At 39.3% G+C, this 23,335-nt stretch overlaps 1 protein-coding gene across 3 annotated transcripts in view; it reads left to right on the top strand.

Annotated features, from left to right (window-relative positions):
• UVRAG (UV radiation resistance associated) overlaps positions 1-23,335 on the top strand; it is a gene marked incomplete at both ends in the record, with an annotated part of 330,995 nt that overhangs the window by 231,975 nt on the left and 75,685 nt on the right. The window lies entirely within an intron of this gene.

Here is a 23,335-nt window from a genome sequence, read left to right as displayed (position 1 = left end):
AAAAATGGAGGGTAAATACCAAGGGAAAAAGCAGCTTAAAGTGTTGAGAATAATTGGCTCTGGGGCATAGCATTTGACAGGTATTTTATTTTTATTTAATTAATTTTTGTAGTACTGGGGATTGAATCCAAGGGCATTCAAACTCTGAGCTTCATCCCCAGCCCTATTGTATGTATGTATGTATGTATATATGTATATATGTATGTATTTTACTGTGGTTCTAGAGATCAAACTCAGGGGCATTCTACCTCTGATCTGCACACCCAGTCCTAATTTATTTTTTATTTTGAAATAGGGTCTCACTAAGTTTCTGAGAGCCTCACTGAGTTGCTGAGGCTGGCCAAAACCCTGTGATTCTCCAGTCTCTGTCTCCCAAGTACTAGCATTACAAGTGTGCACCACCACTCCAGGTGAGCTAAGATATTTTATTTATGTATTTATTTTTATTTTGTAGTACTGGGGGTGGAACCCAGGGGCTTTCTACCTCCGGGCTATACTCCCAGACCTATTTTATACTTTATTTGGAAACAGAGTCTCACTAAATTGCTGAGAGCCTCACTAATTAGCTGAGGCTAGCTTCGAAACTGTGGGATCCTCCTGTCTCAGCCTCCCAAGTGCGGGGATTACAAGTATGTAGCACCACGCCCAGCTGGCTAAGGTATTTTAGATAATGAACACGTGCACAAATGTTTTTACTATTGGGCTTGTAGAATACTTTGACTTTTTAAATCACATACATGTATTATTTATAGAAACAATGCATTTTTAAGTGTGCTTTCTGCGGCTTTATATGAAGTTTGTTTATTAATCAGTTTAATACAGTTCCGTGAACCTGGTATGTTAGATCATTGTACAAGACAGATACGTAAATTTGTGATTGTAAAATAAAAAAAGCCTAATGTGAGCACATGCCCCCCAGATGATGAATAAATAGATAAATCTCATGAAGCCTCTCAGTTCTGACTTGGAAACTGCAGAAGGCTTCAGAAAGCTAGAGCTAGAGCGTTTGCGGTGGGCCTAAAGAATGAGAGGAACTTGGATAGGAGGTCCAGTGCTAGCTAGCTGAGACCAGGGTTGTTGTCCCCATGCCTGGAGGAGGAGACTGAGCAGGAAAGAAGTCTGGGAGAGTTGTGGGAGGCTGGGCGGCTACTCTGCCACTGCTAGACGTTTCTATTAGTCACTCTTTCCTGAGGATTTACTCCTGCTGCCCTAGCACCCAGACACTCTTAATTTTCATATTGACTTTACCATGCTGGGTTAGATTGTTGTTCTCTCTCTGCTGGCTCTCTGCCTCTTCAACTTTTGATCTAATTTAGAGAAGGATAAGGGAGGGGAAAAGAAAACCATGGTTTCCCCTGGCCTAATGTAAATTCCTGAGTAGAATGATGAGAACTGTCTTCCCTGTCCTCTCAGGCAGCTAGAAAGAGCTGTTATCTTTTTTGAGGTACTGAGATTAAACAATCATTTTCGGTTTGAACATAATTTTTCTAATGCTCAGGAGTAATGTAGGAGACATCTAAATTTTCTCAGAGAAATGTAATCAATGCGAAGTATTCCTGTTATCTGCAAAAACAATGTTTCAATTTTTCAAACAGTGTGATGTGTATGTGTGTTTGTGCAAATATGTGTATGTAACATCCTCTAAATTTAGGATTTTGTGCCATAGATTTATTTTATATTGTTGCATCCAAAAGAGGAAAGGCTGGCTTAGAACTAAATAGCAGAGCTAAACCATATGTTTTATACCAAATTAGAAACAGGTGAAGGTTGTTAAAATCCAGCACGCGCTTACAAAAGCTTTAGACTGAAGTTTGTATTAAAGGCAGGTGGTTATATGTACAATAAAAAGCAGTCACCAGCACACCAGCTTATTGATACATATGTGATTGATCTTTTTGGATAAAAACAAGGAGGAGTTAATAAATCACTGCACATTGCTATAAAGATGTTTGGGCTTGAAAGCCTCGCCTGTAAGAGCAAATGTGGACCCTGAAGGAAATTTATGAAGCATAGATCCTTTTAGCTTTACTTAACAGCTAACATCTGACTGACCCAGGGGGACCATGGAAATTTATTGCTGGGCCATTCAAATATTTGAGCTGTTGTGTGATATAGAACAGGTAAAGATTAGCCCAATAACAAATATGAGGCTATAAAATAAAATGAGATTTCGATGACTTGTAAGTACTTGTCAGGGGTCAGCTCCAAATGACTGGTCAGAAATGGGAAAAACTTGTTGATAATTAAGGCAGATTGATTATGACAACCTCGATGTTTGCTTGGGTTGCTGTCAGATCGGTGATCCTTGGAGTTTTCCTCCTCCTGTGAAGTTCACACTTATCAGAATGGCTTAAGGTCTTCTAAATTGTCTTTCTGTGCTCTAAAATGGGAAAGATGATGAGTTGAGGCGATTTCTTTTGAAATATTGTAATTGAAATATGTCTTCCTTAAATGCACTCTGAATATATGGGTTCTCAGCCAGCACAGTCACCTGGGAAACTGACTTTGGCTAACTTATGTGCACAGTTTTCAGCTTTGACATCCAGAAAGCAGGTAAGAAGTTTTTAGGTTTTATGAGAGGTGATCTAAAATTAGCCTTTAAATTTTAAGTAGTTAACCGATTTATGCACAAAGTTATTGAAAACTTGATTTAGGAGATATTAAGTGGATTTGTTTTCAGATATTTTATTCACTTTTATTTATATAAGTCCTCCCAGTAATAATGTCTGTAGTATTGTTACTAGGACTTGAGAAGTTAAATTTTGGACTTTAATGAGGCCTACAATTATTGGTGTTGAAAATTTCTGCCTTCCTGACTTAGCTCTACACCCAAAATGTAATAAACGCTAGAGTTGGTGGTTTTCAGAGTGCCAGCTTATCAAATCAGTAGATGGATTTTGTAACAATTCTGTGTATGAACATCTGATTGGCAGAGTGAAGAAACCCACAATTTTTACAGATATCTTGAATGAAATAAAATTTTAAAAAATAATGCAAGTTTACAAACGAGGTTGCTGGTAGAGGCGGAACATGGAATAAAAAGCAGAGGTTTAGGCGTCTCGCAGACACAGGTAAAAATCTATCTCCACAACCTCACCTGGGCATTTGCTCCTCCCTCCAGCCACACAGAGGTATAGCCAGACGCTTGCTCTAGGAACTGGGATGCAGTGTTGATTAGACTTAGGCTCAGAGTTTACAACCCTGTGGAAGAGTCAAAGGAATAAACAAGCACTACAAGGACGTATGAAAGGTGCTGGGTTAGGGTTGTGCAGGGCTATCAGAGGGCACATGAGGAGAAATATCAAATCCAAACTTGGGCAGGAGTAAGGTGGAGTGGCGTGGGCTTGGTGGCACTGGTGATGGGCACTCCAGTAACAATGCCGAGAGGATAGTAGCTAGGATTGTGTAGATAATGTGTGCTAAGTCTGATCTCTGATGTGTAACAGACCTTCCCTAAATGTCATCCAGCATCAACAACATCGTTTCTTTGGCCGTGCTCATGGACTTTGCCCTAGTGGTAGAGGGCGACCTCTTATTAATCCATAGCAGATGCCACTCTGAAAGATGGGATTTCCTCCCCGCCAATCAATTTTTCTTTTGGAAAAAATTGAGGCAAACTGATTTCCTAAAAATAAGTGCTAGTTGTCTCTAAGTGTATTAAAACTAAAAAGAATGAATAGTTGATGAAAATATTTCTATTTTATTTTATTGGTGCTGGAGATTGAGTCCCGGGGCATTCTGCCTCTGAGCTATACTGCCAGCTCTATTTATTTATATTTATTTATTTATTTATGGTGTGTGTGTGTGTGTGTGTGTGTGTGTGTGTGTGTGTGGTACTACAGATTGAACCCAGGGTCATTCTATCTCCCAGCTATATCTCCAGCCCTGTTTTATTCTCTATTTTGAAACAGGGTCTCACTAAGTTGCAGAGGTCCTCACAAGTTGCTGAGGCTGGTTGAGAACCTGTGATCCTCCTGTCTCAGCCTCCCAAGTACTGATATTACAAGCGTATGTCACCATACCCAACTCTATTTTTAGTTTTGAAATAGGATCTCACAAAGTTGCTGAGACTGGCCTCAAACCTGCAATCTTACTGTTTTAGCCACCCAGGTACTGAGATGACAAGCATGTGCCACTGCACCCAGAAATGATGAAAACATTTCTGAATCTTAAAATCTTTCTAACTGATTCTGTGCTTTACTTTTTTATAGCTCATATGGCTATATTCACTTCGATATTTCTCATTCAATACTTAATTGCCTGAATCATTTATTTAATCATTCATTTGAATCCTTTTTACAATACGTACTGTGAATGAGAATCTGAACCTAACACTGATGTCCTTAAAGGAGATGATATTCTCACTGAAGAAATAAGACGTTTGTATGAACAACTAAAATATTGGCTATTGGGGGGGATGGGTAAGGGCTAATTGGACGGTGTGTTCATGTGTGTCTCCACCATCTTGTATTCTAATGAGATGTATGACTACAATGCAGCAATTTAAAAAAATTGAAAAAAATAAAGTATTGGGTAAAAACACTGAGTGTACAAAAATGCTCTGTGATTTCAGGAAGCAACAAGATGAATCTAATATGGGACGCACACATGGGGTGGGAGGGAAAGAGGAGAGAAAAACAATACCCACATGAAAGGCAATAGCAATAATTGAATGCCCGCTGTGTTCTAGTGACCGTGCTGGGCCTAGCTTTCTTGTTTAATTTACTTTCAGCAAACCTGAAAGATTGATGTATTAAACTCATTGTAGAGTTTGGTAAACAGGTTCAGAGCAGCATGCTCTTTGGGACCCAAGCCTCTCTGACTTCAAAGCCTCAGTTTATTATACCCGCCCCCTTTTGCTTTGCTTTTCCTCTCCCCTCAAGTAGTTATTCAATAAATAATTGTGATATAAAAGAGGAAGCACCTATTATGCGTTGGGAAGTGGCAGGCAGAGAGGTGCCGTTAGGTGAGCTGATGTCTTTAAACACACCTCTGCACACATTGTGAAGGCTTGTCTTCAGAAGTTTAAAATGGTGAATAGTTTTTCTTCTAAATTTATGTTCCAGATGGAAATATCTTCTGGCATCACCAAGTATTTATGTACCTTGCATGCTTAATTGTAGGTTCTTAAAATTTTTTTCACATTTACAGATTTTGTAGGAAACAGGTGCTGTTAAACCCAGGCAAATGCAGGATGGCTGTTAATGGTGTGGAATGTGATTTTGATTTACTTGGCAGAAATTTTATTTTACAAAATTGACTATTAAAAAAGACATGGTTTCCATCCTTTAATTGTGCTTTGTTCACCAAAATTTGCTTATGGACTGTTTTTCAACAGTTACCAAGAAAAAAATTTTTTAAAAAGGTGTGGGAAAACTGGAAGGTTTCTATAAGGAAATTGATATTGAGTTCCTAAATAATTTTCACAACCCTGCAGCTTTAGCAAGTTAAAAGGGGGCGGATTATTTTTAAATGTCTTGCTAAAATTATCTGGAATTTGATTTTCTGAAATTCCATTCTCTTTTTAGAACAGCTCTGTCTAAAAAAATTGTATCTGATATTGGCAAAGAGTATTCTCGATGTAAATCTCATCATATGATTTCTCCCTTAACATTTTTGGGGAAACCTTTGATCTCTTTGATTGGCACGTACGACCTTTCATTATTTCTCTTTTCTTTCTCCAAAGGGAAAGTGGAAAAATTCTTCTTAATCTTCTATTAGGACTTTCATCACTCTTTCCTGTTTCTCTTAGGTTAAAGACTATGCTGTGATCTGACATGTTGTCGGGGGCCCTGCACAGCCATTCCATACCTTGATCTGCGTCATCCCTTGCCGCCCTCCTCTCTGCCTTGCCCTGCCAGCCTTCTACCCCTCCATGAAGCAGCAGGTTTCCCTCTGCCAAGCCTTACCCGTGCTGCTTCCTGTAGCTGGAAGCTCCTACCCATCTTTGAAATCGAGCTACGTTCACTTTGACTCAGAAGTCCTCTCAACTCTTTTCTGCAATGCTGATGTGCCTTCCCTTTAGAATGCTCAACTTGTAAATTAAACGTTTACAAGTATGGCAGTGTGAGCAGCGTCTGTCAACTCTACTCCACTGGACTCTGAGTGCGTGTCTGTGCTTGCCCACCCTTAGAGCCCTTCCACCGAGCTCCATACCTGCACATACTGTTTGTTGACAGTTTGTTGAATGGGTAAACTGAGTCCACAGGGATGAGTTTCTTTCATCCCTCCTGTTAGGAGGAGTGAGCTGTCCCACCTGCCCTTCAAGGCTCACCCTCCTCCTGTATCTCACCTGTGAGGTGAAGAGTTTGTCCTTCTCACCTCAGAACATTCTGCTGTGCTTTACTATGTCCCTCCAATTGCGGAGCCTTCCCCTTCCAATGCCAAGCCCATTATCTCCATCTCCCACCTCCAGTCACCCTGAACTCACACAGGGCTGCCTTCACCCCACCCCCTGCTACTTCATTTAAACTTGTTGTACCATATGCCAAAGCTACCTACTAATGAGCTCATAATGAATTCTGTAGGCATATGAATCCCTGTTTTGCTTGGCCAGTCAGTAGCATTTGACTATTATTATCTGAGCTTGTTTTCTTTCTTTCTTTCTTTCTTTCTTTCTTTCTTTCTTTCTTTCTTTCTTTCTTTCTGTTGTCTTTCTTTCTCTTTCATGGTACTGGCGATGAAACCCAGGGGCATTCTACCTCTTAGCTATGCCTCCCAGCCCTATTTATTTTTTTATTCTTTCTTTTGAAACAGGGTCTCATTAAGTAGCTGAGGCTGGCTGCAAACCTGGAGCCCTCTTGTCTCAGCCTCTCAAGTACTGGGATTACAAGCGTGCACCACCACGCCCGGCTATATCTTTTGTTTTAAATATACTTCTATCGGTACCTTGCAGCTCATAGTTCACAGTGATGGGGACCTGCATGCACGCAGCGCTTGGTGGGCTTCCCCACCTCCGTCCCCTTCCCCGTATGTGATATTGAGATTGGCCAGTCCTTTTCTGGCTCCCTTTCACTCCCATCCTTTATTGATATTCTAAGACTCTTAAAGCAGTCAGTCCTTCTCTATATGACTTCTTTAGGTCATCTCATTCATGCCTTTGACTTCAGTTTCCTTCTAAATGTATATAATTTCTTAACTGATACTTTCACTCCTAATTTCTCTTCTTATACATATGTGTGTATCTCCCCACCGGCTCCTCCTCCAGGGCCCCCAGTTCAGTTCAGATAGTATGATTTGCGTAGTTCAGAGAGTCTCTTTCACTCCTCCCTTTCTACCATTATAATAACCAACCCACCACAAAATCCTTCTAGTTCTTTCCACAAGTTCTAGCTCAGATCTATCTTCCTTTCTATTTCTGGAACTCTAATCAAAACTGTCTTCCTTCCTGACCTGGCCTATTGCAACAGACTCCAAAGCAGATCTTCTTCCTCTTTACCACATTGTAACCAGAACAGTCTTTTAAAAATGTAAGCCTGATCCCTTTACACCTAGGCTTTAAAGATCTTTTACAATCTTTCCATTATCCTAGATTTCTTGTGGTTTTGTCAAACCTTGCACAGTCTGGTCCCTGCTGACTTCCTTAGCCTTATCCCATAGCACTTAGCTACTCACACTCGATTTCTTACCCCAGCCTCTAGCTGTCTATTTTAATATCTGTATTTTTATAAGATAGCAACTCCCCTCTGTCAGTTTCCTAGGCCCAACACTTTGAAGTCATCCTTGACTCTTCTGCCTTTCACGCCTCATCTAAGATGTGTCAGCAAATCTTCAAAACATGAACATTGAACTTCTCGTCACCTCTGCAGCCCCTGTACTGGTTCAGGGCACTGGCTTCCCCTGCCTCAAGCTTGGTAGTAGCCTGTCCATGTTTTTTTCTTTCTGCCCTGCAGTTGATGTTCACAAAGCAAATATTCATGTCTCTCCACTTTCAGAACTCTCCAGTGCTTCCTCTGTTGTTGAGACTAAAAACCAAAGTCCTTCTCTGTGACCTACACGACCCTGCAAGATTTGGATCCACTGTCTTGCTGGCCTCATCTCTTCCTTTTGTCCCGGCTCTCCTCCAGCCACTCTGACCTCCTGTCTCTGGGCCTTCGCACTTCTTGTTTCCCCTGCTCGGAACACTGTCCCCCACATAGCTTCAACACTTTGTCATCTCCTTCAGATTTTATTCAAATGTTACCTTCTTAGAGAATGATTTCTTGATGATTCTATCTTTATCATTGAAGTGTAAACTTTTTAAAAAGGAATATTTGCCTCCTATTTTATTCACTCTTTTTAGTTCAGTGTGCCTAGCACAAGGTGGGTGCATAAAAATATTCGGTGGACAAGTGAATGAAAGAATATTTGCTTTATTTGCCCAGTATTTATAATCTGTTACTTTGTAAGTGGGATTTTCTGATAAAAGATGATTTCATTCAGTTTAGCAAAAATGAGTGTAAGAAGGTATATGCTGGGTCCTGCAAGAATACTCTTCCTAACCTGAAAATGTTTATGATGTAACAGAGGCATGTAGCAGGCTGGTATTTCAGTATAACACATGAGAATAACAATATTCAGGAGGTGCTATGGGGACACAGCAGAAAAGCCCTTGACCAGGCCTCAGAAAATAAGGAAGGATTGTTAGAGAAGGCTTCTTGGAGTAAGTGAGTCCTGGATTCATTCTTTAAGGACAAGTAAAATTAGCCAAGTAAGAATAGGGACAAGGTCATTCTTGACAACACTTTCTAGCTTGAACATACAGATGGATGGAACTAGAAAAAGTACATTTGATGTTGGTACAGACGCTGTATCTCTCTTTGATGAATGTTGATGCGGAAGATTTGAAGGATAAGGCAAGATTTGAGTGGGCAGAACTTGAATGTTTACGGGACACTTAGAAGATCTGTGGCACACGATTAGAAATATAACTATGAGGTTTAAGAGAAAGACTTTGATGTAATACAAGAGGCACTCGCGGTGTAAATGACTTCGAGGGCTTTCCGTATTCAACAACTTTTAGTGAATTTCTGTACTCTAGCAGACAATGTTCTAAATAGTGGAAATACAATAGTAAACAATGCAGATAAAAATCTGTCTTCTTGGAGTGAACATTCTGGTTAGAGGAAACAGACCAAAATAAATAAGAAACAGATGATGTGATAGAAACTAAGGGGTATTAGTTTCTCTTTCTTTCTTTTTAATTAAATTTTACTATGGAAAATTTTAAGCATATACAAAAATAGAGAAAATGTCATTAACACATCCAGTTTACCCTTTAATAATTAGGAACAATCATCGATCTTATTTTATCTATAGCTCCACTACTCTATACCAGTGTATTGTTTTAAAAGAAATTCTGGATATAATAACATGTAATTCATATTCATATATCTATATATAAAATTTTTCACATAATGACTATACTATTATCACACCTAAAAATTAACAGTCCTTTAATGTCTTTAAATAATAGTCTGTGTTCAATTTTCTCAAATTGCTTATAACCCTTTTTGTTTGTGGTACCGGGGATTGAACCCAGGGATATTTTACCTCTGATTTTTTAAATTTATTTTTATTTATTTTTAAAACAGTGTCTACTACATTATAGAAGGCCTCACTCAGTAGCTGAGGCTGGCCATGAACCTGCGATCCTCCTATCTCAGCCTCCCAAGTACTGGGATTACAAGCATGCGCCACCATGCCTGGCTCCATAACATTTTTTTTATAGTTGAAGTTTTTTGAAAGTAGAATTCAAACCAGTCCTTACATTTCCTTTAGTTACTAATTCCGCTTAAGTCTTTTTAAGCATTAATATATATCTCCATCTTAATTTTCTACTTTGTATATATTTTGTAATGTTTATGCAATAATATCTACATATAATTAAAATGCAGTATTTGTTACATATATAAGTGGTTCATGTGTTCACAGATTTTTTTACTTTCATTCTCTATCATACCTTTGGTTGGCTTATTTACATTTTATCCTAAGGTTTTATTATGAAAATTTCTAAGCATACAGAAAGGTTAAGAGAATGTACAGCAGGCATTCATATACCTACAGTTAACATTTTTCTGTCTGTACCTGATTTGTTGCTTATCTTTCCACTTATCTTTCCTCTGTGTATCTGTCACCCTACTTATTTGATGAATATCAAAGTGAGTTGCAAACATCACAACACACCCCCCCAGTACTGTATCTTGCATATAATTAACTAGAGATATCAGTGTTTATGATTCTCTCTTTTGGAGGGAGTAAAACTTAGGTAAAAATGAAATGTACATTCTCTGAGTTCTATCAGGTGCAAATATCTACTTAGTCCAATTCTGACCAAGGTAAAGAACATTAAATCTCTCCAGAAATATTGCTGTTTCCTTTACCATAAATCACTATCTTCCTCACTCTCAGGTAATCACTCCTCAACCATACGTTCGTTTGCCAGGTCTAGAACTTTCGCATAAATGGGAGCATTTCAGTACCTTTTTCTATAAAGTTTACACAAACCTTTCGTTTTTGTGTAATGTTTCTTTCTTTTTTTTTTTATTGGTGCACTGTATTTATACATCATAGTGGGATACAAACTTTTGTAGATTACATGCACAATTCACCCAGTCAGCCCCCACCCGATCCCCACCCCATTCTCTCCCCATCCCTCCTTCCCATGCTTGGCTTAGTGGTTGACATCTAGTATTATAGCAATTTATCCAAAATTAAAAATGAAAATCTCACATAACAGTTTCATTTGTCTGATACCAAGCTTTTGATGACTTAAAGATAACATTTCAATATTTCTTTTTGCTTTCTTTCTTACCAGAGAATATTTTTTCTATTTTTTTAGGTGAAACTATCATATATTTATATATTTATTTTTCAGAAAAAAACTCTATCCTAATATGGAATATGGATTCTTGATACCCAAAACGACTTGAAAAAAAAAAAGCTAGAAGATGTATATTTTCTGATTTCAAACCATATAAAGCTACAATAATTGAAACAGTGTAGTACTGTTCTAAAGGCAGATATATAAACCATTGGAGTTAAATAAAAGCCTAGAGCTAAATTCTTCCCTATATTGTCAAGTTATTTTTGACAAGGTTTCCACGAACATTTGGTGGTAGAAATAATAATCTTTTAACTAAATATTGTTGAAAAATAATTACATGGAAAAGAATAAAATTGGACCCTTACCTAATCCCATATACAAGTATTAACTCAAAATAGATAATAGACCTAAATATAAATCTTAAGACTATAAACTTTTAGAAGAAAATCTGGGTCATAAAACCTCACAACATTGAAATTGGCAGTGATTTCTTGGATATGATTTCAATGGCGCAGGCAACAGAAGAGTATACAAACTCCCTAAAAAATAAAAAAATATTGTATATCCAAAGACTATGTAAACAGAGTTAAAAGAGTTAAGAGTCGATGGAGGCTGCTTTAGACTGTGGGGGGTGCCAGGTTGCACGTTCTCCTATGGTGTGATATCTCTGCCACCGCCACTCCCCCACTGGGTCAAGTCCCAGGAAGTACAGTACTGGGATTTCTCCTCTGTGGCCCGCAATTTGACTCACTGTTCTTGAGAACGCAGATGTAGCTGTACTGGACTCAGTGAATTCACTGCTACTGCCGCTGGTGGCAATATGACGCCGCTGCTAATATGGCGCTGCTGCTACGCCCTCGGCCATGAGGCTGGCTTATTTCTTCTTGGTTTTGAGTTCTACTCTGAGTCCCTGCAGAGTGTGCTGAGCTCAGCCACTGGGAGCTTTAGATTCTCCCTGCGCTGAAAAATCCCGCCCGGCTGTTCTGCTGCGGCTCACCTCGGCTTGCTGTAGCCGTCCGGTGAACTCGCTGCTGCCGCCAGCAGTATGGCGCTGCTGCCGCGTCCTCGGGCGTGAGGCCGGTGTATCTCCTCTGTGGCTCTGAGCTCTGTTCTCAGTCCGCTTTCTCTCTGGAGCCTGGTGATTTTTTTGTTTCTCAGGTGATGGTGTTTTCTCGCTATGAAAGGCGCTGATTTAGTGGTAATGGAGATTGTTTGTTAGCAGGGCTCTTAAGCCCCGCTTTTCTCGGTCACCATCTTCCCGGAAGTCCCCTGTGTAATGTTTTTTAGTTGACTTGTTTACAGGCTCATCCATGCTGTTATGTCAGTAGTTCATTTATTGAGTAGTATTTCATTTAAGACTATGCCACTTTTTTTTAATCCATTTCCTAATGGTGGATGCTGAGGTTGTTTTCAGGTTTTTAACTTTTATGAACAAAGTTGCAGTGAACATTTTTAGCACAATTTTTTATTTGCAAATGTTTTCATTTTTAGGATTGCTGTATATATCATACAAGAAGTGTATGTTTACTTTTATAAGTAACAGCCAGACTTTTTTGCATAGCATGTAAATTTTATACTTCCACCAACGATGTGAGGGAATGGTCATATGTCTCCTTTAATTTGAACTTTTTCTTATTTTTTTCTTGTTAAAGAAACCAAGTTTATAGTTTCCTTGATAGTTCTCCACATTTTTAATTTTGCTGATTGCATTCTATTGTCAGAATTAACGTTTCTCTTTCCCATGACTATAAACTGGAGGCAGATTTTTCAATGAGAATATTACATATTCTCATAGGTATTGCTGATGATTCCTTCCTGTTGTTTCACATCTGGAAGCATATCATATCTAGTTATCTCTTTTTGTGTGATTTTTAAAACTGATTAGCACACCTGGCCACGGGTAGTCTTATGTGTTCGTTGCAGTGTTTCTGAGGAACAATTTTAGTTTGCGTTATCTAGGGTGATCTCTCTGAAGGAGACTTTAGTCCGTGGTCAGAATGGCAAGAAGGTGTCAACTTTGTGAAGATTTAAGGAGAAGACACTGAAAATGGGGAATAGCAAGTTTGGAATCCTCCAGCTTAAAAGCAAGGTTGGCATGCTCAGGGAACAGAAGAGGCCAGTGAGCGCAGAGGAGGAGGATGGAGACGCAGAGTGAAGAGGTAGCAATGTGTTAGACTCCGTGGGGCCCTGGAGACCAGGTAGGGCAAATTTTGTTCCAGGTGCAGTAGAAAAATCTATGGTTTTAAGCAAGAAAGTGGATGCCATAATGAGGCCTGAGTTTTCAAAGGTCACTTTGTCTCTAGGTAACAGGGAGGAAAGTGTCCTTTGTTAATACTGCTCTTCAGTGAATATAACTATTTCTGCAGCATCAAACTGATTATTATGCTCAAAGTGAGATTTCTAGTATGGGGGATGTTAAGTGGTCCTTATAATAAAATTTTAAACCAAAGGATATTTGAAATTTGGAAACAAACATGAATATAGTTAGAATAACAAAAGGAAATGTCCTCTCTAAATGGTTTACTTTTTGAAGAGGACATTTTAGGCTGTTAATAAGAATGACTTTTTAACATAGAAACAGATGCTCAGTTATTTTCACAGTCCCCAGTGACACCCCTGCAGTCAGCGTTCCCCATCTTACATGTCTGTGGCTGCCTCAGGATCTCACTGCAGTGAGCTGCAGGGATATTGCACAACTTAGAAAAAATACGAGAGGAATTTTGGGGTTTTTTTTATCCTTGACATGTAAAACATAGCTCCCCCCCCCTTTTACCATCTAGTTCTTTATTTTATCCATTTCTGGAAACTAAATAATTTAGTATGAATATTAAATTTAGTATGGATTAATTTGGTAACCAATCTTTGGCCAGTTCCCTTCTTCTCTCACATGAGAAATATTAGACTCACACTGGTAACATTATATACATTTCCAGTATTTTTCAAAATTCCTTTTTGGAACTTCCGAGAAGATGGCAACCGAGAAAAGCGGGGCTTAAGAGCCCCGCTAACAACCAATCTCCATTACCACAAAATCAGCGCCTTTCATAGCCAGAAAACACCATCACCAGAGAAACAAAAAAATCATCAGGCTCCAGAGAGAAAGCAGACTGAGAACAGAGCTCAGAGCCACAGAGGAGATACACCGGCCTCACTCCCGAGGACGAGGCAGCAGCGCCATACTGCCAGCGGCAGCGGCAAATTCACCGGACAGCTACAGCAAGCCGAGGTGAGCCGCTGCGGAACAGCCAGGAGGGATTTCTCGCCGCAGGTAAAATCTAAAGCTCCCAGTGGCTGAGCTCAGCACACGCCGCAGGGATTTAGAGTGGAAAACAAAACCAAGAAGAAATACGACAGCCTCACGGCCGAGGGCGTAGCAGCAGCACCATATTGCCACCGGCGGCAGCAGCAGAGAATTCACCGAACCCAGTACAGCTACATCTGCGAACTCAAGAACAGTGAGTCAAATTGCGGGCCACAGAGGAGAAATCCCAGTACTGTACTCCCTGGGACTTGACCCAGTGGGGGAGTGGTGGCGGCAGAGATATCACACCATAGGAGAACGTGCAACCTGGCACCCCCCACAGTCTAAAGCAGCCTTGATCGACTCTCTGGGTCGGAGACTCTGTGATACAACCCAGTAAAGGAGTAGTGGGGTCTGAGATACTACTGACTCGAGATCCAGAGCACCTTAAGTGAAGTCATAGTGACCCAAGGGAAGAACCCAGAGAAGGCACAAACTTCCGAAATCATGGGAAAGAGGAATAACAATGGAGCAAGGAATGCCCACAACCCCACAACATCAGAACCCGATAAAACAGAAAATCAGAAATTTCTAGAAGATCAAATCAGGAAAATAACTGTAGAAATAATAGAGGTGCTTCGAAAAGAACTCAGAGAGAGCCAAAAAGAGATAAAGGATGCAATTAATGAAGTAAAGGCCTCAATTCAAAGCACAAACAACCGATTAGACCACATGGAGAACAGAATCTCGCTCTTAGAAGATGATCATTCCAAAAATGAACTCATAGTTTCTAATCTAGGAAAAAATATCTGACAGCAGGAATATGACATTGAAGAAATATGGGCCCATTTTAAGAGAGCTAACCTAAGAATAATTGGAATAGAGGAGGGAAAAGAAAGTGAAACCAAAGGGATCAACCATCTCTTCAAGGAAATAATAGAAAAATTTTCCAAACATAGAGCAAGAGGTTGATACACAGATCCAGGAAACTTATAGAACTCCCTTTAGACAGGATCGGAGAAGAGGATCCCCACGCCACATAATTGTCAAAATGACCAATGTGGAAGCCAAGCAGAGAATCTTAAAGGCAACAAAAACAAAGGGCCAAGTGACATTCAGAGGCAAACCAATTAGAATCACTCCAGACTTCCCAAACCAAGTCATGAGAGCCAGGAGGGCTTGGAGTAACATATTCCAAACTCTGAAAGAAAACAACTTCCAGCCAAAAATTTCCTATCCAGCAAAACTTTCTATCAAATTAGATGGAGAAATAAGAAGCTTCCATGACAAACAGAAACTGAAGGAATTTATGTCTTCAAACCCAGCACTAGAGAAAATACTCAAAGAGATTAACTACAAAGAAGAAATAGGTAACACACTCCAGAACTAGAGAAACAAGATTTTCCATCCAACAGACAACTAAGATTGGTTATCTGTGGAGATTCATTATTTATGTTAGTCTTTTACCTATCTCTAAAGGGTATTGTTTGCCTTTATTGTTGTTAATTTTTAGGATTTCTAGTTGGAATATTAATATACCTTCAGATATAGCATTTGGAAATATTTTATCCCATTCTATTAGTAACTGTTAACTCTGTTTACATTGTCTTTGGATATACAATATTTTTTTTTTTAGGGAGTTTGTATACTCTTCTGTTGCCTGTGCCATTGAAATCATATCCAAGAAATCACTGCCAATTTCAGTGTTGTGAGGTTTTATGACCCAGATTTTCTCCTAAAAGTTTATAGTCTTAAGATTTATATTTAGGTCTTTTATCTATTTTGAGTTAATACTTGTATATGGGATTAGGTAAGGGTCCAACTTTATTCTTTTCCATGTAATTATTATTTTTCAACAATATTTAGTTAAAATATTATTATTTCTACCACCAAATGTTCGTGGAAACCTTGTCAAAAATAACTTGACAATATAGGGAAGAATTTAGCTCTAGGCTTGTATTTAACTCCAATGGTTTATATATCTGCCTTTAGAATAGTACTACACTGTTTCAATTATTGTAGCTTTATATGGTTTGAAATCAGAAAATATATATCTTCTAGCTTTGTTCTATTTCAAGATCGTTTTGGGTATCTAGAGTCCATATTCCATATTAGGATAGAGTTTTTTTCAGAAAAATAAATATATAAATATATGATAGTTTTACCTAAAAAAAATAGAAAAAAAATATTCTCTGGTAAGAAAGAAAGTAAAAAGAAATATTGAAATGTTATCTTTAAGTCATCAAAAGCTTGGTATCAGACAAATGAAACTGTTATGTGAGATTTTCATTTTTAATTTTGGATAAATTGCTATAATACTAGATGTCAACCACTAAGCCAAGTATGGGAGGGAGGATGGGGAGAGAATGGGGTGGGGATCGGGTGGAGGCTGACTGGGCGATGTGTGCATGTATGTCTACAAAAGTTTGTATCCCACTATGATGTATGAATACAGTGCACCAATTAAAAAAAAAATTTAAAAAATTCCTTTTTTTTTTTTTTTTTTTTTTACCCTGGAGGATTGAGTGAGGTTTATTTGTTTGCTTGCTTGCTTGTTTGTTAATCTGCTTCTTTGGAATTCATATAGTTTTAAAATTTAGAAAAACCAGCCAGGAACGGTGACACATGCCTATGCCCCAGGACTTGAGAGCTGAAACAGAGGGATCACAGTTTTGAGGCCAGCCTCAACAACGTAGTGAGAGCCTGTTTCAAAAAAAAAAGATTTTTTTTAATGACTATTAATATAGCTTGGAGGTAGGAGGCTCCTGAGTTTAATCCTCAGTACAAAAAAAAAAAAAAAGAATTAGTAAAGCCAACCAAGAACTGGTTGCTTCTAATAGTAGGTCATTTCACCAGTTATATTAATAGAACTTCTATCCTAATTTATAAACCTCCAATCATACCAGAATTGACTCACAATTTACTAAAGTTGTTTAGACGGAATTTTTTAAATAAATGTTGAAACGTGTCTTTTAAAGTAAGTTTTGAGCCAGGTGTGGTGGCGCACGCTTGTAACCCGAAAATTTGGGAGGCTGAAACCAGAGGATCGCAGTTCACAGCCTCAGCTACTTAGTGAGGCCCTTCACAACGCAATGAGACCCTGTTTCAAAATAAAGAATAAAAAATAGGCCAGGGGTCATAGCTCGGAGGTCAAATGCCTCTGGGTTCCATCCCCAGACCTGCAGAATAAATAAATAAATAAAGTAAGTAAGTTTTGTATTTTACTTTGGTTACCTTCACTAAATGTATGTAATCCTCAAAGCATGAAGCAGCCAGAACAAAAATTGTGCACACAAGCAAATTGTGAAGAGCAGGAAAACTAACACCTACCACTAGAGGATGGATGAACAAATAAAAAAACAACTAGCAACCAGTCGCTGGGTATTAAATAAGGTAGCGGGAAGGTCAGGAGAGTCAGTGAGGCCTAGTGGGTCAAGGAGGATCGTAAGGTATGTGGTGTCTTGAGCTAGACCTTATGAAGGATGGCATTGCTTTTAGATAAGAAAAGAGAGATGGGCATCACCAGGAAGTGAGCAAGGGCCAAGAAAGAGAGATGAGTGTGGTCTGATCATTCAACTGTGAGGAATCCCCTTGAGCAAAAGGTGGCAGATAGGTTGGGCAGACAGGTCAGATCACGTAGGCCTCAAAAGCTAGGTAGAGGAGTTGAAATTTAAACAGTAACTGAATAGGAAGCAGGGCTGAGGAGTGACGTGGTGAGTCTTACATAAGAGAGATTAACTCGTGTTTGTATTACACACTGCCGTTTCAGTGCCCTTTCTCAGTCTTTTGTGTTTTATCCTCACAAGACACATGGGAAGGAAGCGGGAAGGGTGATGTCTCTGCTTTACAGCTTGAGTGTTGAGTGGGGAAGCAGTTATGATTTGCCCAAGTCCATATTAAGTAATGGTACTACGAATAGAAAAATGTGGTCTTTTCTGTCATAATTCAGTTGTTTTTAAAACCTGCTAGACTGCCTGAAATCAATCTGGCAACAACACGGAGAATGAACTAGCTTTAAAGATGCTGCTCGGGCCAGGCGTGGTGGCGCACGCTTGTAATCCCCGCGCTTGGGAGGCAGAGACAGGAGGATCGGCGCAGGTTCAAAGCCAGCCACGCCTGGCTTAGGAGACCCTGTTTCCAAATAAAAATGTAAAAATAGGTCTGGGAGTGTAGCCCGGAGGTAGAAGGGCTTCCAGGAACCCCAGTACCACCAAAAAAATAAAAAAAAAATGATGCTGCTCGGGAGCTGTGGTAGCCATTGGATAGGTAACTGACGGCATCTCTGAGGCGTCTCGTCACCGTCCCTGCCCACGCAGGCAGTGTTGACAATGGCTGGACACTGTCAGTTACCACAGCTGGGATTGGGGTGCTGTTGGCTCTTAGTGGATAGAGCACAGGGCTGCCGTCCCCGTTGAACATCCACAGCAAAGGTTGTCCAGAGTGGCACTGGGAATGGAGAGAGAAGAATATTCAGAGGAAAAATGGTTTTGTCAGCTTGTTGAATTGATTCAGATATAAAAGACAAAGTGAGTACAGTCATATCCTTTGAACATATTAACTAAGATGGGGGGGGGGTGTACTGGAGATTGAACCCAGGGGCATTCTATCTCTGAGCTACACTTCCAGTCCTTTTTATTTTTTGTTTTGAAAAAGGGTCTTGCTAGTCTTGCTAAATTGATGAGGCTGTCCTCCAACCTACAATCCTCCTCTCTCAGTCTCCCAAGTACTGGGATTTTAGGTGTGCACCACCATGCCTGGTGGTCCTCACGTTTTTACAAAAACAGGGCAGAAGTGATCTCACAGTGCACAATAAAATATTTAAATTACCTACAACCATATCCTTACACGCAGTTGCCATCACAAGATCCAGCCTGGGATTTAGAGAGAGAGAGAGAAAGAGAGAGAGTAGTACTTATAATAATTGTATCTCTTTTTTAAATGAGAAGGATCCAAAATCACTTTCTTTTCCATTTTTTTCCTCTATGGGTGGAAAGTTCATATATATATATATGAACTTAGTAAAAAGGAAAAAAATCCTAAGTTTCTGTCCTCAGCCTGGGCATGCAGGTTTCTGTTTCTGGCGCTCCCTTACCAGCGCTTCACTAGCTCTGTGCTGCCCCTTTAGCTGGTGCCTGTCATGATGACCCCAGGTCATCGTAATCTTGAAATGCCTTCCTAGGTCCTGAAGGAAAAATGAAATGACGGTTAGTGTTGTTTAGCTTTGTATTCAGGATTTTTGAATCTTGGCGTTGGAGGATATACTGCATTTCACCGAGTCAGTGGAACATCCCATGTTTGATTCTTCCCATGTTAGTTTCCAGAACTGTCACAAATTACCACAAACTCGATGGCTTAAAACAAGTTTGAATCCTAGCATTTGGGAGGCTGAGACAGGAAGATCACAGTTTTAGGCCAGCCTCAGCTACTTAGGCCCTTTGCAACTCAGTGAGACCCTGTTTCAAAATAAAGAATAAAAATAGGGCTGGGGGTATAGCACGGGGTTAGAATGCCCCTGGATTTTATCCTTTTTACTGCAAAACAAAAAATAATAATAATAAAAAAAACAACAAAAGTTTATTCTCTCATGGAGGCCAGAAGTCCAAATCAAGGTGTCTGCGGGGCTGCACTCCTTCCTTTACCCTTTCCAGCGTTGAGGGACTCCAGGTATTTTCTGGTTGCATAACTCAACCTTTGCCTCCGTCCTCCTGTGGTCTCTCCCCTCCTCTGCCTCTTGTATTCCTAAGAATGACACCTAGTGTATACAGGGCCCACCCAGATCGTCAAGAGTGATAGCAACCCAGGATCCTTTAATATTGTGGACTCATTTTTTTCTCCATATAAAGTCATTGACAATCATACATTCCAAGGATTAGGATTTGGGCATGTCTTGGGGAGGCCACCGTCCCACCCTCGACCGTGACTTGTTAGTAGTCACCCATCTGTGATTGACCACCTCTACCCAAAACCTTTCCGTAGCTCCTGCCATTCACTTTGGTTCTTCCTACTTGAAGCCATGCAGAACAAACTCAAGTCTTCATCTGTTATCCTGGAAACGTCCATCCATCTGGGCTAAATACCTCTAGTTCCTTCTCGTCCTTTCTCTCCAAACTTTGGCTCCCATTCCGTAATCATCCTGGGAGTGTTTATCTAAAGGACTTAGAGGAAATAGAAAGAAAACTGCATGTATCCTTGAGGACCTAAAATGAGGCCATGTCTCTTCCACTTACCAAGTAGGTGACCAAGACAAATCAGTTTCTTTTCACTAATAGTGATGCTGCTACAAAGTAGTTGTCTACTGGTACATTCCCAGCTTAGCTGCTCTGCTTATGTTAACGAGACCTGGGGCCACATGAGATTTTGGTAGTCACGCCATATTTCTTTATTATGACAGTATTGCTTTATACTAAAGAGCTTCAAGTCTTTTTCACATGTAATCTGGTTTTAATTTAAAAATATTTATTGAAGAAAATAAAACCCGCACCCCCCCCCATTGCAGCCAACAATATACCAAGGGAGACACAGTGAGTGTAAAATTAGTTGCTGAGACAGACTGGGAAAAGGAAACTGTGCAAACTGCTAGGTCAGTTTGACAATTCACAGGGGTGAGATTATTTACAGTAGATAAAGATAGACTCCACTAGTTAGATTAGAATCCCTGTGGCATCCTTACCAGCAAGGCGTCGGGGGCAGTGACAGTTGGCCTCAGAAGAATTCTTTCACATATAAAATCCATTTATTGATTTTTGCTTCCATGATTTTCAACATGTTTGATCAGTGAATTTTTCAAATAATTTGGAAGATTGATTTACTTTGAAAGGTAATGAATGTTGTCATCTGATTAAATTATCAAGTTATATTGAATATATATATATATATATATATATATTGTGTGTGTGTGTGTGTGTGTGTGTGTGTGTGTGTGTGTGTGTGTGTTACTGGGGTTCCTGGAAACCCTTCTACCTCCGGGCTACACTCCCAGACCTATTTTTATACTTTTGGAAACAGGGTCTCTTAAGCCAGCGCGGCTGGCTTCGAACCTGTGTGATCCTCCTGTCTCTGCCTCCCAAGCGTGGGGATTATAAGCGTGCACCACCACGCCCGGCAATATATTGAATATATTAATAAGCAATATATAACCATCCTCCAGTTACTTAAAGTCATATTCTCCTTTAATGAGTCATGTGTGTGGTGTTAAAAACACTTTCTCTGGCTTTGCTTGAATGAGCACACTTTTGCCTAAGCTTTCTAAAAGTTTGCTAATGTGATTCTTCATATATAACTGAAATAAAATGCTTTTGATTGGTATCTTAGGTTTACCCTTTAAGGTGGGTTCCATTTTTCTAGAGTGCTTAGGACATCTATAAATCTATGTGTTTTGGGAAAGTAAGATGAATGTGTGATGGTTATAAACTCTTAAATTGCTCAGCTTGGCTTGACCCGCTAAGAACTTGAAAGCAGCGTAAAGTGTGGACTGTCCTAATATTTCTGTTCATAGAAGCACCCTGCTTGAACCTTTGGCTTTAATCACTCTTTAGATTTGTTTGACTGTTACACGTAGACTTGTTTTACTGTTACATGTATACCTTGTGGCCCTTTCTATAAGGAAGTCTCAGTGAAGTCATAATAAACTCAAATGTTGTAAGATCCAGTTTTCACCAATGTAGTGGTTTAATTTTCAGTGTATACTGACCTCAACTTACCCTCTCAACATCTGAAACAGTTTCTAGATTTATAACTTGAAAATGGAAATAGCTTTGGATTGGGGAAACTATTCAGATGGTCTGCCCTTGATGGCTTATAGAATAATAACTACACAATACAAAACACTAGGGCTCCAGTAGAGTCCTCTAGTGCCCTGTTGTTATGTCTTTGCAAATATGTAGTTTCCTTGCACTCCAGCCCACATGAGTTTGAATGATTCCCAGACACCTTGCAAAATCCTGGTGTTGTATTTTGCTTATCCTAAATTTGCTTTCCTGTCATTTTTGTTCATCTGAATTTGGGGCCAAAGCACATGTCCTAGTTTATTTTTTATGGTTTCAATTAAAGGCAAATCTATATCTTCTTGATGGGTATCTGAAACACTTGGTTTCCTTTAGTAACTTTTTAGTTCATGACTTAGCCAACTCCCCAATGCTTATAATTTTACAGCACACCAGATTTACCTTTTGGATACTTGGAAACCAGCAACTCTTGAGAATTTAATACAGAGCTTTTAAATTCTGTTTCTTTTCCCTGACAACACTATCGTCCAGAGCTTTAATGCCTCTTTTTCTCAGGCAGTTAAGACCATTGAAATTACAAATATCTACTAATTGTTTATTACCATCCATTTCAATAAGAGTATTTTATTCTTGAGACTAATCATATATTGCAAAATTAAGGAAGATGATGTTTTCTTTGTGACCTTACATAAGTTATGATTTATCTGTTCTAGAGCAATAGGTTTCAGATGATAAAACTTATACTTGATCTAGAAAATCAGGAAAAAATTATGAGAATATAGGTATATGCCAACTTTTTCTTTTTTATATTTGCAGGGGGTGAAGAAGGGGAAATAGTGAGGGGAACTTATTTCCTAAAATAATTCCTCATCTTTATGAATTCAGAGATCATGCCTTTTTTGTTCTCCACAGTGATTTAGGTCAAAATGTGAATTCAGCCAGGCATGGTGGCACATACCTATAATCCCAGTACTTGAGAGTCTGAGACAGGAGGATCGTAAATTCAAGGACAGGCTTAGGAACCTAGCAAGTCTCTCAGCAACCTAGTGAGACCCTGTTTCAAATTTTTTAACAAAATAAAAATGTGCCGAGCGTGGTGGCGCACGCTTTTAATCCCCATGCTTGGGAGGCGGAGACAGGAGGATCACGCAGGTTGGAAGCCAGCCTCTCTGGCTTAAGAGACCTTGTTTCCAAATAAAAAATAATATAAAATAGGTCTGGGAGTGTATCCTGGAGGTAGAAGGGTTTCCAGGAACCCCAGTACCACAAAAGATAAATAAATAAATAAATAAATAAGTAAATAAGTAAATAAATAAATAAATATGCCCCTGTGTTTATTCCTAGTATAAAAAATGTTTCAAATTCATTTATGCGAGCTTTATGGCATGAATACATCACCATGGAGAAGTTCCATGCAACTAGCCTTCCTATAAACGTGATAAGTTTTGAATTCCTCTTAACTCATGTTGTACTGTTGATTTGACTCGCCACTTAAGAGAAACAGAAGTCTTAATATTGCTTTTGCTCTTTTTTCCCCTTTCCCTTTTAGTGAAAGTTGAGATGTCA

Source organism: Muscardinus avellanarius (genome assembly GCF_963383645.1).
Source record: "Muscardinus avellanarius genome assembly, chromosome: 1".
Taxonomy (NCBI): Eukaryota; Metazoa; Chordata; class Mammalia; order Rodentia; family Gliridae; genus Muscardinus; species Muscardinus avellanarius.
The sequence above is the reverse complement of the archived record's forward strand: the minus strand, read 5'-3'. Positions and strand labels throughout refer to the sequence as shown.